We start from the raw sequence: 19,766 nt of genomic DNA, 5'->3' as shown, positions 1-19,766 counted from the left end.
CGCTGTAGCGACGAAGCCAAATATCTAACGTCCAACATGAAACCAACTTCACCACAGTACACCGCAGACATGTCTGCATGATGGTGTTGCGTTTTCTTCTTCTTGCGGGTGGCAGGAGTCGAGTGGCAACCAGGTTTGAGACTCATCACCGCACCTGCCGTATTGGAGTGTGGCCCAGAGTTACGAACGTTATACGGCACCGGATCGACCAGATCTCGCGGCGGCAGCCAATCCTGATCCTGAAGATCGAATCGGGACATCCCTAATACTCGAGATGCAGTGTCATAATCACAGCTACGCTACGCTCCACACTGGTGCGGTCTCCCTCAGGACAAAACCATCCTTTACAGAATTTGTCTTCCATTTGGTGGGTTATGTGTCCCTTGTGGACACTGCATAAAGCTGCTAGCAGCTTTGTTTGGACCAGTCTTTCCTTTCCACCATTTCCACCTTTCTTCATTATGCCAGAATATCATCTAATGAACAACCAATGAACAACTAATGTAATGAAATACAATACACACCCTTTCAAATGCAATACACCTTCCTTTCTCATGAGTATTGTTTTACAATGTTTATTGAATACCAAGATGTGTATTACATGACTATGATTTGGTAGACGATAACATCAGTGTGAAAAACAGTGCCATCTCTTGGTGGAAAGTTTGAACTGCAAATATTACTACTCAGCATACCATTTTTGGGCCAACAGTGCCATCCTGTGGTAAAAAGTATGAATCAATCAAAATCAGCTTTATGAACTGCACATATAATAATAATAGCTCTAAATTCTCACCTGGGTGAATCATCAAAGGCCGTATGGTGCATTCTAAAAATGTTCACAAAAGTCAAGGGGCCCAAATGCTTTGACCATTTCATCGGTTCGAATCGAAATATGTAACTTTGAAACATCCGCCATACGTTTTCATCCATTCATCCATTGTCTATGCCGCTTATTTTCAATGGAGAGAAAAATCATCATAGCCACATTGGCTAGCGGCATCACCATCACTTGTCTGACTTGTGGGCCCACTTATAAAGCGATCAAAGTGGGATCCCACAAAGTACAGCACAGCCCAAATCTGTTCGCAAATGGTCATCGGCCATCTGTCTAGAATCCATGGTTCCGATTTGGGCTCATTTAGTCAAAGTCTGTAGGGTGGGTTTGTTAGAATACGAGCCCGGGTCTGCGAGCGGTTCTAACCCAAATAGCCGGCTTTCTGTACGTTTTAGAACACGGGCTACGCTGACTTTTGTTCATCCCATCACAACAGACATTCTCCACCAGATTTCATGTCAATCTGTCAAACTGGTGGCAAGTTGCAGGGGTCAAATGTATGTCGCAAAAGTGAATATGGCCCGGCACATTTGAATAATAATAGACAATAGTTGACAAGGTTTCTTTGTAGGAAACTGCTACAATGCCCACAACAGCCGATCCATAAGGTGGACTGTCCTGTGCAGGGCGACCCGAACGGGACCTGTTTTCCCGTGTACCGCTGCATCCCTAATTTCGCGAGGCAGTTACTTCCTGTCCTTCACTCTGTGTGTACTGTGCGGGAACTCAGTACGCGTCTGTTTCGTAGCACAAATCTGATTAAACATGTACATTACACCCCTCAGCGGAACTGTTTGTCTTTACCATAGTCCCTGAGGCTGTTGGGACATATTTTGGATTTTGTGAGGACTTCCAGCAAGCATCCTGTACGAAACCTCACCCTAACGTGCACGTATACACACACACACACACACACACACACACACACACACACACATAAAAAAAAAAACCACGATGGCAATTCCTTAATCTACCCACATGCTTGCACCGCTGCACATGGCGTCTCTGTGTGCAGTGGTACGCTGTGACACTATAAACAGCATTGATCAAGCATACCTTGACTGCACTGCAGACAGGGTGCCAGTACTACATCCTAATAGGTTTCATCCCTTTCCTACCTCAAACCCTTTTCCCCCCACCATCCGTCCCACCAACCCCAGATGGTAAAGCACTGTGACCAATTAAAGACTTCCCTGAGGACAGAACCAGTTATAGCCTCAGCCATCTGACCGTTTTTTTGTGTGCATACCCCTTTGTGTGTGTGTGTGTGTGTGTGTGTGTTTCTGTGTTCATAAAGCTTATAAATCATACCGTTGTGTTTTAATCAGTGTACAAAGGCTTGTCTTCCAGCCAGTTCCACCCATCCATCCATCCATCCATCCATCCATCCATCCATTTTCTATGCCATTTTTCCTCACTAAGGCTGCAGGGGTGTGCTGGAGCCAGTTCCACACATCCCCCCCCCCTCTAAATATGAGGTACATTTCCATGAGAGGTAAATTGTCATGTCTGTCTCCTCTATTGTAGACTAATTAATACACAATGACATGGAACCAAAGCTCCAATGCGACCTCATCAAATAGTGGCCATGGGTTTATTTACTCACATGCAGGCATTTACTTGACAAATGCTCGTGTCTGAATGTTTGCTGTCTGTTGATTGGCTACAATTGGTTACAATATGAATTAAATCTGTAACTCAGTCACTTCTGGAGCAGTTTTGTGATTTTATTTTTCGGAACAAATGATTCCCTACTTGTTCGACCACTTATTACAGACACCCACCTGACAAAGTGGGAGCTCTGTTCTGTCTGCTCATTTGCACTTGCGGCACAGCCAGAAGACTGGGATGACTCCCAGCTGACATTCCCCTGATGTTTTGACGTGTTTCTGTATACTCTAAAGTGACTTGCTGAAGTAATTCCACTTCGTCATTCTAGAAAAGCTGACGACGACAGACCTTGTGCGCATGTGTTGTTTTTCTAAACTGTTGTTGGTGTGGCATGTGGTCCTGAGTGTGTGTTTACAGCGCCACATGTGCGTGTACCTCCACGTGCTACATCGTTTTGACCCAGCGATGCATTCCCGTGTGGATGTGACTATTAACTGATCTGATACTGTGTGGACGCAATTTTTTTTCCAACCTGCAAAAAACCGCAAAGCCCAGGAGTGTTCCCGTGTGGACAGGACCTGAGACAAAAGGAGCCATTGCCAGCCTGCGTTGCCAGTTTATGGTGGGATAAACACACTTTCACTCCATGGCTGCTTTAGCACAGGGCTAACATACGGTATGTTTTTCTTTCTTTTAGCAATGTTTCTTGTGAGCTTTTTATTCATTTTTATTCATTCTTTGAAGATTTGAGGGCATGGTAACGCCTCTGCAAATAATGTGTTCTCATAAGGATTTAGTAAGATTTAACATAAGAAGTGATTCATTGGAATTAGTAGGCAAGAGGTGTTGATTGCATCGCCTTTTGGTAGTTTGTTACCAAGAAGAATTACGCAAACACTAAACAAAACCAATTCCCATCAAGCTTTGTAAAGGGTTGTGGTGCTGCAGAAAGAATTTCCATTTCATTTTGGTAAGAATCCGAATAATTGGGCAGGTACAATCGTATTTTTTTACTGTTTGCTGTTAGGATGCAAGTGCACCGGGGTCAAGTGGGGACAAGCAGACGCAGAAGATAGAGCACCCCCTACCGACAGGGCACATAGTCACATTTGATTTTTGTGATTTTGTTTTCCCCTCAAACAAGTCAGACAGCCATTTTTAGAATTGTTTGGCTTTGGCTGAGGTCTGCTATTCTAGCTGTTGTTATCAATTGTATCTAATATATCCAAAACCCCCATGACCGTAGTGAGGATAAGCGGCATAGAAGATGGATGGATGGATGGATGGATGGATGGATGGATGGATGGATGGATGGATGGATGGATGGATGGATGGACGGACGGACGGACGGACGTCCAAAACCACATGCAGCTTCCAGAGGATCAGCGGTCTGACACACCAAAGTGACTAATATTCCTGGGTTAAAAAAAATAATTACGCAATACAGTCATCCCCCGATACATCGTGGATGACAGCGCTCCCTCGCTCTATTGCGTTTTAAAAAATATATATATATTAATTAATACCATTGACCATGGCCTGGTCAAAAAATACTGCATGGAGTCAGCCATGACATGTCCGACATGATAGAGTGGGAAAAAAAGCTCTCCTCCCGTTCCGTGTAGAAGCGGTACGTTTTTGGCTTCTTTCTTTGTCCGTCTTCCCCAATCTGTTTGAAACACTTTAAGTTTAGAACAAATACAGTGATGGAAAAAATGATTACACCACCTTTGTTTCTTCAGTTTCTTGTTCATTTTAATGCCTGATAGAACTAAAACTGTTGGGACAAATACAACAATGACAACAAAAATAGCCCATACAAGTTTTTAGTTGTTTTTTTTTTGCAGTACAATGCTATAGGTATTCATGAAAGAACTTAAGTGTTTTTGGTTATCAAGAAAACCATGGAAGTTGCTAGATGTCAGCTCTTAAATGAAACTCTTATGAGCTATATTTGTTATCATCATTAGATTTGTCCAAATAAACAAACCTTTACTTGTACCAGGCATTTAAAAATGGATCAATAAACTGAAGAAACAAGGGTGGTCTAATTATTTTTCCCATGACTGTAAATTGGATGCTAACTAATGAGTGTGGTAGCTTGCTATATGCTATCAGCGGCAGCCATCTCTTATATCCCTGCAGTGACCCTGTAGCCTGCGCATTAGTGTTGCGCAACAAAGAAAATAGGAGTGCAAAGGACTATGGGGTGTTATTTCATGTCTACAGGGCTCTAATAATGCTAAAAATCGTATTTCGAAAGTCATAAACATGTTTTCTATGCTTTAACCATGAAAATATTCGATTTATTAATACCGAATCCTACTTTGCAGAAATGTGCTTTTCCTGTCTTAGCCTAAGATAGAGGCTACACAGAATAAACTATCATTACTGGAGGATGTCAATCATCTCCATCCAGCCATTTTCTATACTCTGTTCAGAGTCAAGGGTGGGGTAGGGCACAGGCTACATCAGACTAGTCGCCAGTCAATCCCTGAGTGAAAATACACTAATTGCACCCAAAACGTAAAGCATCTTCACTTTAATTTCACTTTTCTTTCTAACGCCACCTCTGTTCCCTCAGCAAACATTGAGATTGTGACTAGATTACACCGTTAATGAGATGGCTGCTATGCTAATCTATAAACCGGCATAAGTAGACCTGGAGGGGGGAAAAGCCCAAAATGGGGACAAGAACATGTTTGAAGGGGAACTTTATGGTGATTTTAGTGACGCTGTTCTATCAACAAAAGCAGCCAACAACGCTGTACTTTAAGGCAGTGGTCCACAAACTTTTTTAATCCGCGGACCAGTTCACATTCCAACAAACCTCTGGCAGACCGGGGTGGGATGGTACAGTATAACACAATATAACCGTCTTATTAAGATAACCACTGACGCTGTGAAAGCTTAACATGAAGGAAGAACGACTACCAGCAACACACTTTTGAACAAAAATCTCAGAAAAGTAGCTTCCAACAACATCAAATGACTGTAAAAGCACACAATGAACACAGACTCACCACTGGTATGAGCCTGGAGTATGTTTCCAGAGAGAAAGCCAGGGTGCTAGCAGGAATTAACTTGACACTGAATAAATATGACCGTGGTCTCTCAATGCACACATAATAAAGTCATCAAAACTCACCTTTATGCATCAGCATTTGGGAACGACGACATGGTGAAAGAAGAACTGGAAAGATATAAGTCTAGCATCGGAGAAACGTTTGCTTTGTCTCAGCGCACACTATGGTGCATTCATGAACCGCTGGGAATAAATGCTCTGCTAAACAATGAAACAAAACGACACAAACATGTAAAACCACTATGAGCTTTCTAACAGTATATTACTTTTGCAATAAAATTATAGCTTTTATGTCCAAAATTGATAGGCATTTAAATAAAATACAATGTAGTTATTTATCAAAACTTTTTTTAAAAACATGTGTTTCTTTTATTTTTTTTGTCCAAGCCTATTCCCGACTGTGTGTGGCTCCAAGAAGCGCTATTGTGCACTTTATCCACTTTTTACTGTACATATACACTGTAACGCTGCACTCCGCACAGCATAAAAGACATCATATATCCAGTGTTGGGAGTAACAATGTTTAAAATAAATAACTGCTTTACTGGTTTCCAGCAACGAGCAATCAAGTCAATTACTATTCCAAACGTTACAACACAGTTACCGTTAGACAGTGAAATGTGGCGCCTTACTATGCAGTGAATCTAACAGCGGTTATCTGACCTGGCTCACTCAGCCAGGCACAGGACAGGAGCTGCAAGTAAAATGTGTTTCCCCCCCAATCAATGCCAGAGTTGAGTCAGGAGGGTAGTGTTGTTACAAACCTCAATGCACAACAGCCACGCTCGATGCAACAATGGCGAGTCCAGACGGGTCAGTCGAGTTAAAACCGGCGCTTTCAGGAAGTTCAGGCACTAATTCAACATCACTGATGTAGAGGGCAAGAACATACATGTGACGTGTACACTATGTCCCAGAGTAAAGTGTTTGTCTACGCTCGTTGTGAGCAACTCTAATCTCATCAAACATCTCTAAATGGCACATGCCAATACCCGATGCAACTGGCCCGTGAAACCCGCTCAAAAACCGGAATAATTTTACGTATTTGAAGGATTTTCAAAAAAATTACGCAATAATTACTTTCCAAGGTAATGAATTACATTCATGAAGAGGTAATTCTGTTTGTGGGAAAGTATGATGATCAAACTGACAGCTCCCGCATCTGCAGTTACGTCACTGATGGAAAGTTGGCAGAGTTCCAGTCTTTGTTTTAAGATGTGCAGTGAAGCCTGTCCTCTACACATCAACGTTATCTGTTCTGAAACTTATGCGTATGCATGTTCCTAAACGTTGTGTTGGGAAGATATCTGCTGATACATGTCATTGTGTTATGTGGTGGGGGCACTATACACTGTAAATGAACGTACAATTAACTCAGGAGCACTTGTCTCTCTCACCGCCAAGCTGTGTCTGAGTACAGCTATTTACCGTAAATTGCGGACTATAAGCTGCTACTTATTTCACATTCTACGAACCCTGCAACTTAAACAATGATGCAGCTAATTTATAGCTAAAAGAACTACAGTTCCTATGATGCTTGGAGTGCTGATTCAGGAAGTAGTGAAGTGGATGCTAATATCGTGTATGGAAGTCTTATGCAGCAATTGTGTTTTGATCTGACAACGCTTAAGTAAGTTTGATCAAGTGTAGAATTACTACAACTTCTGCTAATTGAAGCTAACGAATGGCGACGCTGGGAACAGCAAGTGTAGGTAGGATTTCAAGGTTTATAGTGTGTCTTTCTGTGTACATATCCCATGTTACAACGTGGACACCTGCGGCTTATAGACAAGTGTGGCCTATACTTGTAGATGCACAAAAAATGTTTTTCTCTTTCAATTTGGTGGGTGCAGCTTATATACAGGTGCGCTAATATTCCACAACACATACAGTGGTGGGCTCTAAATTTTTCCTGCATGTTTTGAAAAACTATTTTAGCTTTAACATTACAAAGTTTGAGACTACAGCAGCAACATAATATGTTGGTTGTAAAATACTTGATCCTGCTAGGATACCTGTTGACTCACTCATATGTTGCCCGCACTTCATGCCACAAAGCAAAGCGTATTGCACTTTTTGTGCAAAAACAAACTTTCACCCACGAGATGACATTGCAGGGTTACCCAGGCAAAAGGTTACTCAAACAAATCCAGCTCCCCACACATGGTTGAGCATCTCTGAAGAAATTGTCTCGCAGCATTCACAAGTGTGTCAAGCGTTACAATAACCCAGCTTGTGAACGCCTATGGGTACTCTTGTGAATATACATGTGCGCGTGTATGTTCCCCCCTCGATACATTGTCGAACACCGACCAAGAAAAACCCCTGCTGACCTTGCCGTGCTCAGATAAGGCTTCAAAGCATGGAGAACGCGCAAGCAGCCCGTCCTCGACTAGACTCCCAACCGCACGTTTCCTGGAGGCTATTATGCAGCAAGTTCCACACTTTACTTGCACCACATTTTTTAAAAGGCATGAACACAAATACTCGTTAGCACATCCATATTCATGCTGTATTCATATTCAAACTGTGGCTATGCTGAGGTAATCTCACTAAGAAGAGGCAGCAGGGCCCCCCGAGGGTTGGTGCTTTGCTTAACTAATCAAATCAACTGGAGGAATAGTGCTGCATCTTCAGCCTATTATGTAAACATTAATACAAATATAGAGTGTACCGAGCACACACCAACAAATGTATTTGCAAACATATTAAATATTTCTCATTACCCTTGCTCGGTAGGGTGGGCATTGGACAAAGCTAAATGTATAGAGGGTCTGACATCATTTACATTTTCAGAGGGCAAAAATTGAGAGGCAGAATCTGCTTAAGAGTGGTTTTTACGCTTTGATTGCTTCACAGCAGCAATATCTGGAGCAGGAAGCAGCTTCAGTACCTACTGGTAGCTCAGATTGGAACCAGGCCTACATTCAAATCTGCAGAGCTTCAATATTGCGTTGTGTTTGATGTGTTTCATTTCAAATGGACAAAATGTAACGTACAAAAACAATAAAGCATTAGAACTGAATGACAGAGGCATAATTGGAAGGTGAGTTTACAAGTGTAAAAAGAAGGTAACCACTGTTATAGTAAAACATTACAGTAATCCCTCGTTTAGCGAGGTGAACTGGCTCCAGACCCGAAAGTGATAAGGACATTTCTGCAAAGTAGGATTCCTTATTTACAAATGGAATATTTTCAAGGTAGCACCTTTTTACGACCTTCTAAATAAGGTTTTCAACATTATTAAAGCCCTCTAAACATGAAATAACAGTCTTATAGTCACCTTTACACTCATATTAACCAATATAGTAGGCATAACAAAAAATAAGCAATTTAAGACATAAATAAGACTCATACTCCTGTGTGTTGCTGTAAATGTGTTCCTCTAGCGTGGACAGGAAGTGAAGTTGGGGGTTCAGAGTTCAGTTTTACCTTGACATGGGTTATGGCCGCAAGAGTAGTCCGTGTTGTTATTAGAGATTTTTATTATAGATTATTATTGTGCCTGTTGTGAGATAATTCAAACCTGCAAATAAAACCTGTTCCATTGATCAAGTCTGGTGCTTGCATGTCTCACCGATCATGACAGTAACATTACTGACACCTAGTGACCAGTGTAGAACACTACATATCATCTTTACTACATATATCGTCTGAATATATGTATTTTAGTCCATTTAGCCATTTCTATGCTGATTAACTTAGGAAAAAAAACATTTTTTTGCTTAAATATGCATATTTTTGACTAATAACCGGCCGCATGCAACTGCAAAACACCATGATTTATTAATGAAAATTCATCCATTTTCTATTCCGCTTATTCTAATTAGGTTCGCAGGGGTATGCTGGAGCCTATCCCAGCTGACTTCGGGCGAGAGAGGCGGGGTACACCCTGGACTGGTCGCCAGCCAATCGCAGGAAACATAGACAAACGATCATTCACAGTCACATTCATACCTGTGGACAATTTAGAGTCGCCAATTAACCTAACATGTTTTTTTTTTTTTTTTATGTGGGCGGAAACCAGAGCACCCTGAGAAAAACCACGCACGCACGGGGAAAACATGCAAACTCCACACAGACAAGCCCAAGCGGAGATTCGAACCCAGGTCTTTCCGATCTCCCGACTGTGTGGCCAACATGCTAACCAGCCGAAGAGGCCAGGGACGACTGCACATACAAAATACTCAATAGTAACAATGGTAATGCTGGAGTTTTCTCACATTCTTCTTACTTCAATAACCCTTGTTGGTTCTTCTTTTAGAATAAAAACAAGACAAACAAAGAATAGCCAAATACGCGCTAAAGGTGACCTTTTTCACGCCCGCTTATGATGCTTGATCTTCGACTTCAGACGTGTACTTAGAACTTGTACTTTATGTAGCTACAGCTCAAAAACTTAATTATGTTCTTACATTTTGTAAATGTGTTATATCTAATGCTGTTTTGTGTTTTTTGTTGTTGTTGCTAGTGAGATGCCAGCATGTAACGCCAGGTTTTTGAAGTTCAGAGGTCACGTGTACTTACAGCTTTTGGGAGGGAAAACCGATCAACAGTTGTGGAAGAGTTGCTTTGTAGCGAAACCTTACAATGTTTGGGTCCAAGGCGATTGACTAAGCGCCATCTGTCGCATGCTTGTCCGCACTTAAAAGTCACTTCAACTTCCTCCTACACATCAGATTGGCAAAGAAAAGGACAACAGGCAGACATGGCCGTCATGGCTGTCCTTATCCTACGCACCAGCCTGTGTGTGAGCGAGTCCAAAGAGCAGCGGGACGACAGAGTATCACACTGCTCCTGCTTAAGAAGTCACGTTTCACCCTTCACTGCTGTAAAATGCACCATAGGAATCACCCAGTGTGGGCATGCATGTAAGAATTAAGCCCCCACATTATTTGGAAGCCCATAGCAGAAAGCTCCTCTTTTATTCACTAACGCTTAATTACACAGAAAATGAAATTGTCCATCTTTTAAATATGTGACAATTGAGGAGAATACACAAAGTGACATGCATAAAGGCAGAATAAACGCTGGATTAAAGACAAAGGAGACAGAGGCAGCAGCAGTAGTGGAGATGGTTAGTGAGGCATTGCCGACTGGTGTGTGACCAATAAATGATGAGCTCTTCCACTCAAGTGCAGTGTGATTGGTTACACCTCCTCCGGGCATTATCCACCACACCACCAGCAACACATAGGTGCATTTTAAATAGTCTGCGTCCGATGTGACTGCTTACACGATAACTTGCCTTCATACGGTTTCCAATTGCCAGTAGCCTGCACAAATTGAGCAGACTTAAATAACGGGGAGGAAAAAGGTAGAGAATTTCAATGGAGGCACAACAAAGCTGGCGGGTGTCTTTTTTTTTTTTTTTTTAACCAGACGCCTGCAAAATGCCTCATTTCTCCAGTTGAACAATTGATTTTTTTCATATTTATGGCCTAGTTCTTTCTTTCCATCCTCATCGGAGGAAATAAATCCATTCACATGTAAGAATGTGACCCTGTTATAAGCTAAGCAATGGAAATGTAAGATTACTGGCTTGGATCCTCCCCCCCCCCCATGTGCAGCACTTAATCCACCTAGTAGTACAGTTTGTTAAAATACACACTTCCATCGTAAAGGATGCCAAAATATCTGATCTAAACTGTCTCACGTTTGAGTATATTTTGGCAGTCAGGCTCAGGATTATGTATCAGTGATCAATTTCAGCTTGAATTTTGCGGAATGTGTACAGCAGAATCTACGCGCTTAAAAAAATCTTGCACATTTTGTGGCACATTGCTTGTTTTCTCTACGGCTGCTGGTTTTGCTGTGATTATTATGACAATTTGTTGTGAATTTACGTTTTTATTGGTGAGTTTATTACTTAGTTCTAATTTGATTGATATGATTGAAGTATTTAAATTACTATTTTAATTACTCTTTAAATTGCATGCCAAAAAATTCGTTCAGGCACCGTTCAAGCGCTGGCACCGCTTTAAAAATACCCATAGGATAATATGAAACCATACCCACAACCCTACTATCAACTGGTAACATATGCATCGGATTTGCTCCCAAATTCCCCTGAAACACAATGCACTTAATGACCTAATCTAGTCAATGACAATGAGGCCCATCTCCCGACTTCTTCTCCCCTCTTTGACTCCTCCTCTCTCCATCAATCCAAATCTCCAGAGTCAATTTATCCACGGTCCGTGCCTCAGCCTTAAGCTGGCGCTGGCCAGGTAGGCACCGTTTTGTCAATACTGCTGATTGAAGCACCGGAGTGCAGAATGATGGAGGGAACCAGTGATTGAATAGACACCTGGATGAAAGAATGCAGGGGAGAAAAAAACGCCGATAAGCATCTTTGGAGAGACACGTGGGAAGCCTTGTGTTGACAAGTAGAGAAATAATGGGATTGGTGGATGGAGGTTAAAAAGTCGAGATGAACAGACAAGGGAAGTTGTATTTCTGAGTCTGTTGCTATTGATTGGGACTGGAGGACTGTGTGTGCGAGACATTTTATCTCCGAGGTCTCTCCTTGGAGGGACGCTGGCAGCTTCCCCTTGCCTGCCCTCACCCTCACCTAAGCGTTTTATTCCTCTACCCAGGCCTCTTGTAGTGACTCTTAAGCTGCACACAAGTCAGGCGTCCAGATGGAAAGAAACTTGGCGCTGCGTCTGGCTCGCCATTTTCCTCGCACGTCCCTGCTACTTTAAAAACCGAGGTTCTGCAACATTACTGTCATTATGTCCACAAAAACCTTCTGCCTCGTCACACAGCAGTGAGCTGTCAGTCAGTGGACGGACGTCACCCTCATAATTGAGTGTGTGTGTGTGTGTGAGAGAGAGAGAGAGAGGGTGTGTTGTGATGCTCACATAACCCCCCCCCCCCCCCCCCCCCCACACACACACACACACACACAGCGCATCACTGAAGAGACAGCCCACTGCATTAGACTGTGTTCACACGTGTTTCTTTGGGTTAAAAAGAATTCTGCCACGTTTTCCCTGCTGGTGTGGCTTCTATGATCAAGTATGAATGCAAATGCATCCAAACCCTGGCATGTACCATCACTTGAGCTCCAATGTGAACGCTACACGGAACAAAGACTGGACCAGTGCTGCAATGACAGCAAAAAACATACAGGGATGACAAATATGTAAGAGAAAATAGGCTGCAGGTGCTGCGCTCGCTACCTCTGTGGGTGTGAGGCAACGATGCTCTAACAGTGTATTTATATTTTAGAGGCTTTTTGTTCACTCTAAGCTGGAAAATATAGCAGAATACAAAAATAACCTATTTATTCAATATACAGACAGTGGAGCCTCAGTTAGCGTCCACCCCGATTAGCGTGTTTTTTGGTTGACATCAAAAATGTATACGCCAAAATGTTGCCTCGGTTTGTGTACTTTCCGCTTAACATACAATATGGCGCAATTCTTGTCGTATTATTAAAGAGATCATTCGGATTTTTTGACATGAGGTTGTGTGACATCCCCACCAGCAGTGTAGTACATTAACAGAGACTTACCCCCCACTTGGTCTCCTAAGTCCAGGTCTGGTCCGATTTCGGTGATAAAGAACGTAGTTCCACTTAGTTGCTGGGGACATTTGAGTAAAGAGGTTGGCTTCTCCAAACAATGTGCGTTCAAAAGAGTCATACATTTGCATTACAAAAATGCCTTCTCCAAAAAAAAGGGACTTCACAAAACGCCCGGCGTTATATGCAGTATGTCTATCGCCGTATCCCTGCGCGCCGTCGCCTGGGCATTCATGTGTATGTGATGAGGACACTCGCATCTTCTTCTGCTGTGGAACGCATACGTAAACAAGATGGACGCGGCGCTCCGTTGCAGAAGAAGAGTGGCATTACCGCGAATGTGTTCATCACATGCACATGAATGTACAGGGATACAGCAGGAGACAAATAACGCAACTAAGCGGAACTACGTTCTTCATCACCAAAATCCAACCAGAACTGGACTTAGGAGACCAAGTGGGGGGTAAGTCGCTCTTAATGTACTACACTGCTGGTGGGGATGTCATACAGCTTCATGTCATCTGTAAGGAAATTCAAACAAATATGCTAATAACATCGGCTTCATAAGGCTTGAGCTGTACAAAATGACATGCATATATCTCATTAGGATATGTTAATTCACAGATGGTTCAGGTGATGCCCAGGTAGCTCGCAGGTACAGTATGGCCGACTGCTTGTCAAGTAGTAAATTAATATCATCAACCAACTGGAGTGAGTTATTGACAACATCATATTTTCACAATATTTTGCCATTGATGAACATGTTCTAACAGTATCACATGCAGGGGTGCGTACCGAAACTCTATCACAATGGCCCCGACGTAAACGGTAGTAACCAAAAAAAACAAAAGGTGCTATCGGTGCCTCGTTTCGGTACTAAATCAATGCTGCCTCAGCCCCCTGCAACAAGTGATTGAAGGTGATATTGTGCAAGTCTTGTAAGGACAGAGACACACAGAGTCCGACGCTCTTTTTAAACTTTACTGCCGACCTTAACACGCCAACGGCAGTGCTCACTTGCAACACAATATTCTTATAAATTCCCACACACGTTTCTTTGTCGCGCTCCGCAACAGCAACACAACACTTGCTCTATCCACCAATCACGCTCATGGCGTGCGAGGTGTATTCATGAATGCCAGAATTCTGAACATCAACATTACAACACAAGCGGGTCGTCATACGAACTTAATTGTGCTCAATTAATACATGACTCTCCTTGCATGTGGGATTAACTAGCAAACACAATTTGAGCGCAATGTATGCACTCAAAATCGGGTAAAGGCTTGCAAATATTTGTGCACATTCCTTGTGTTCTGTATTGCTGATCCTTTTGCTGTGCTAATTATGATCATTTGTTGTTGTGGATTTTATTATATACTAGTGAATGTATTACTTAGCTGTGACTTTATTTATATTATTTAAGTATTTGAATTACTATTCTCTTCAACGTGCATGTCACAAAACTCTGTAAAAATAAAAGGCATTGCTTTTGGGAAAAAATGTATGTTTTCCATTTATTAAGTTTGTCTGTCATGTATGTCTGTACTCCTTTTGCCTTGCATGTTGTACATGTGCATATTTTATGTAAATATAGATGTTTTTTAAAGTGTTTAGACCGCAGGAAGAATAGCTACTGCTATTGCAGCAGCTAATGGAGATCTTAATTAACAAAACAAAGCTAAAGTGACAGTTTGGGCACCGTTTAAGCACCAGCAACATTTCAAAAGCACCAATTTGGCACCGGTATCAGATAATACGTAAACGATACCCTAATCATATGTCCCGAGAGTCTGGTTATGAGCTCTAAACATAAAAAAAAAATCTATCATCTCCCTCACTTGTTTGCTCCACTTTTGAGAGGAGAAGCATTCAACCTGTGGCTTTTTGTGATGTCATGAAGGAAGAAGCCTGTGTATACACCACCAGTTCACGAAGGACAGCTTTTGTAAACAAAACAAAAAAACAAACAAGCTACACACCTTAAAATAAAGCCAGGGACTCTACCAGTTATCCATCAGTTAGCTGTCAAGATGAAAGTAGCATCATTTTGTTTTCTTTCAGCAAACAGATGCATGATGTTGGTGTTAAACAATGACTGCAATGTTAGCGCTCTAGCTTACATGGCTATGCTAGTGTAGCTAGCGTTTGTGTCCTCCTGTCCCACTCCTGCACACAATAGCACTTCTTGGAGCCACACACTGTCAGAGATAGGCGTGGACAAACACAGCTCATTAGCATTAAAGCTACAGACACACAGAATGCGTGTTTCCAGTAAAATAACTTCTAAATTCCAGCATTGAGGCTGGATTTTGGCCAAGACACTTCTAATACATAGCGCATTAGAAGTGGAACCTCTGAGACTCATTTAAAATGACTGAAAAACAACATAATATGGGACCATTGCTACTGTCACAGCAAATGAGGCGAATCCCTGCAAACTCATCAGTCTAAATTGTCATATTTAACCTGACCAATGGCTCTCCAATGCATTCTGAAAGCCATCAACGCATCCATGTTTTCATCAGGGACATTAATTCAACATTTCAGATGCAAAAACCCTAAATGAAAAGTGAAATGTAACCTTTTCCAGCATCAAGTGAAGGTGACGTTCCTGCCGCTTAACACCCCTCCTCTGTGACTTAGCGCAAATAATCCTGTATTTGTGCTGTGATAGCCAATTACTAAATTCTCATGGATGTTACCGCAGTGCCCAAAGCAAATGCACACTGCACAGCGGCCTGAGCAAAGTCCCATTTTTTATTTGATTGATCTAAGTTTAGCATCCTAAAGCGTACAGACTGATGATCTTCTGATAGTTCACTCGCGTTTGAATGCAGATAGCATCTTTGCAAACAAAAACACGCAAAGTAGGAATAGCACTCTCCTGAAATCATGCTGGATAGCGTCCAGGTTATCAATTCATCAAAAAGCTTCCTGTCCTGTACACCCTACATCCCTATAACGCACATCCTCTACCTATCATTTGTAGTACAGTGGAACCGCTAATGGCAACGCGGTCTTCCAGGACGCTGTTTGATCTCCAGTTTGTTCAAAGTTGGAAAACTTTTTGTAGTTTTCAAATCAGAAACAATGAAAACAGAAATAATCTGTTCCTCGAGTGAAACTGCTGCCTTGACAAAACCTTTACTAACTGTACACACTAATGTTTACGTATCCTTTTAATGCATTTTAATTGCATATGCATTTTAACGCTCTTTGATGACAGTGTTGCAGACGTACTTTATGCATCTCACTTTTGAACAATCTTTGTCACACACCACTGTATGCTGCCACTGGAGTCAAAAAGCCAAAGAAACAGCAAAACACATTGTAATCCTGTGATGTTGGCTGAACTGGCCTTAGCGCATCGATTCTCAAACTGTGGGGCGAGTACCGCTGGTGGTATACGGGCTGTATCTAGTGGTACCAGCATTTTTTAAATAAAAATAAAATTACAGTAACCGTGATAAACAAGGGAAGATTAAAAGGTTCCAGACCCGGCCGTGTTTTCATAGAGCATTGAAAACCTGTTTACAACCTTCTAAATACGATGTTTAACATTATTAGAGCCCTCTAGACAAGAATTAACACCCCTATAGTCACCTTTACACTCAAATTACCCAATAGAAATAAGAGTAAGTAAGATACGTAAGACAAAAATAAATGTGTTGTTATAAATGTGTTCTCTAGGGGAGCTGAGTGAGGGGCGGACAGGAAGTGACGTCAGGGTTTCAGAGTTGAGCTTTGTGTGGATAATGGCTGTTATATTAGCCTGTGTTTTTATTGGGGATTACTGTGCCTGTTGTGAGGTAATTCCAACCCGGAATGAAGCCTCTTGTTCCAGCAATCATGTCTGGTGCTTGTGTGTCTCACCGAACATTGCAGTGACATTACTGACATCTAGTGACCAGGATAAAATACTACACATCAATGTTTTCTAATGCTTCTTTGAAATGGCTTACATACTGTATATCTGTGTTTTAGTTCATTTAGCCATTTTTAGGCTTGAAAATGCTTAATTTAAGCAAAATATATGAATATATGACTTGGCAACATTCAGCGTGCTTTATTAATATAGCTTGGAAAAACTATGAGAATCTTCTATAAAATAACTACACACATACATGCTGTTGCTAAAATTGAATTTAAATTAAATTGGCCTTTGCTGAAGTATTACAATAAATAAAATAATAAAGTTTAACTTTCCACATACACCACAAGCCACATATTGGAGCCTAAACCATGCGAGCAAAACTGATGCTACTTGTAAAGAAAAATATTTTTGAGGTGGTACTTAGGAACCATTGCTTTACAGCAAATCTAAGAGGTCTATTTTTCCTATTTGGTCAAATCCCACAATCTATGTACTGTATGACCTCAAGAGGTTCTACAAGCTTCCTCGTGTACGGCAGTCTTTGCAATACACTCCCTTCATAAAAGGGCTGCATGATCAAAAGCAGCTAAACACATTAGAGAAAGAGTCAAGGGCTGATAAAAGGCGTTGGAATAGTAGAGAACCGGCTGTGGGGGTGTCAAGGCCTCATTTGTCACCAAAGCTTCAAGAAGGCGTGCAGCTGTTCTTGGATCACAAAGGAGACCAATGACAGAGGACTATGAGACTCTACAGCCCTGACTTCTAAAAAGTAGGTTAAGAGGTTACCGATACGGGGGAAAAAAGGGAGATAAAGTCCCCCTAACACACACACACACACACGCACGCACACAAGTCTATAAATACCTTGCATTATCAATAGTGCCGCCACATTCACAGTTAACACAACTGCTGAGGTTCGAAGAATGACAAACAACTGCAATAACAACACAGCTCAAGGCGCTCTACAAAACACCCACTGGAACTTTAAGCATGTTTAGACGCATTTAGACGGAAATTTGGTAAAATCCTTTAGGGTTCTGACAAGCACGTGTGGAAATAGGAGCAAGATCGGTTCAAAAACATGGCCTCCATCCTGCAAAATGTGGACCAATTGTCCATAAGTCATTGTCCATTTGTCTCATGATTATTAAGCGTTTACATCTGTATTACGCTGTATTCGCAGTCTCCACTTCGCTGCAGCGTTTCATTTTAATGGCATCCTCAGCCTCCTCTTGAATAAAACTCCACTGCTGTTGTTTGTTAGCGTGTCTCATTGTTTACGTTTTTGGCAACTACCAAAGTGATACTGTTTTGAACTGGATAACAAGCCTCAAGCCAAGGTGATTAGAGACAAGCAGAACTGAGCCCTGTCGATACTGTGCAGTGGCAATGCAGCATAAGTGCATTAGGAATATTCAGCCAGTTAATTTGCACTTTGACCCGGGGAGAAAGGTCAACAAAGGTCTGCATTCTTAATGACGCCAGGAATGGAAGGGAGTTCCCAACTATGACAGCTGTGTGGGCCTGCTGGATAGACACTGTGGTCCTATATGTGAGCTGTAAGACAGTTAGCAGGTGAGGCCACCAGTGTACCGCAGTGAGCATGAGTTGAACCAAGCGTTCACAGCTGATGGCATTCCCGTCATGCTCACACCAACACTCTTCAGCTGCCATTTGTTTAGGAACGGTGGTCAAATGTTCGGACATTTGTCTGCTCATGTGCTTGCACAAACAGCACACCAATCATCAGCACTGCTAATGCCATTAAACACACCAAAAAGAATGATTTTTGGTTCTCTTCCTTTGAAAAGTGTGGAGTGTCGTCTCCAGGTCCTGCCCCAAGTGGAGGAGTTTAAGTACCTCCAGGTCTTGTTCACTAGCGAGGTAAAGATGGAACATGAGATTGGCAGGTGGATTGGTGCGCCAGTGATGTGCCGAAGAGGGAGCCGAGTCGAATGGCTCTAAATTTACCAGTCAATCTACGTTCCCAACCTCACCTACTGACCTTTGGGTGGTGATTGAAAGGACAAGGTCGCGGGTACAAGCTGCCAAAATGAGTTTCCTCCTTAAGAGTGGCGGGGCTCTCCCTTGGGAGAGTGAGCAGCACCGCTACTCCTCCGCATTGAGAGGACCAGATAAAGTGGCTCGGGCATCTGGTCAGGATGCCTCCCGGACGCTTCCTTGGGGAGTGCCCAGACGGTAGACCCATTGGAGAGACTGCCACTCAAGTGGCCCGGGAACACCTCAGATCCGCCGGGAGGAGCTGGACGAAGAGGGAAGTCCGGATGGATGGATGGCAGCGTATCTCCCAAACAAAACCAAATGCCAACAACAGTGGACTAGAAAGAAGATACCAATTTACTCCACACGTTTCATTCAAGAGGAGACTGAGGGCACCGATATAACGGAGTGCTGCAGCAAAGTCGAGACTGTGGATTATAGCACTGTCAATGACATGTGCGGCACCCCTTATGGGTTGTGTTGAAAATGTTTTCGAACAGGGGTCCCCAACCACCGGGCCCTGGCCCAGTACTGGTCCGTGGGTGGGGAAAAACCGGGCCGTAGGAAACTTTCAGGCGAATGATAAAAATAACAAAAACTTTTTTAAATAACTACATAACATTTTATGAAAATGGATATCAATTTTGGAAATACGGGCTGTTACTTTAATCCAAAAAACAATATACAGTTAGAAATCCCACAGTTTTTGCGTGTTTGTTGCAAATGCTAGCCATCCCACTTTGTTCGATGGTCTTTGAACACACCATCTAACTTTTTCCACGCTGCACAGATAGACTACTATACTATATATATCATATTTGGT

At 42.3% G+C, this 19,766-nt stretch overlaps 1 protein-coding gene across 2 annotated transcripts in view; it reads right to left on the bottom strand.

Moving 5' to 3' along the window:
- igsf3 (immunoglobulin superfamily, member 3) overlaps positions 1 to 19,766 on the bottom strand; it is a 125,531-nt gene that overhangs the window by 72,002 nt on the left and 33,763 nt on the right. The window lies entirely within an intron of this gene.

Source organism: Dunckerocampus dactyliophorus, chromosome 9, assembly GCF_027744805.1.
Source record: "Dunckerocampus dactyliophorus isolate RoL2022-P2 chromosome 9, RoL_Ddac_1.1, whole genome shotgun sequence".
NCBI lineage: Eukaryota > Metazoa > Chordata > Actinopteri > Syngnathiformes > Syngnathidae > Dunckerocampus > Dunckerocampus dactyliophorus.
Note: the sequence above shows the minus strand (reverse complement) of the source record. Positions and strands in the feature narration are given on the sequence as shown.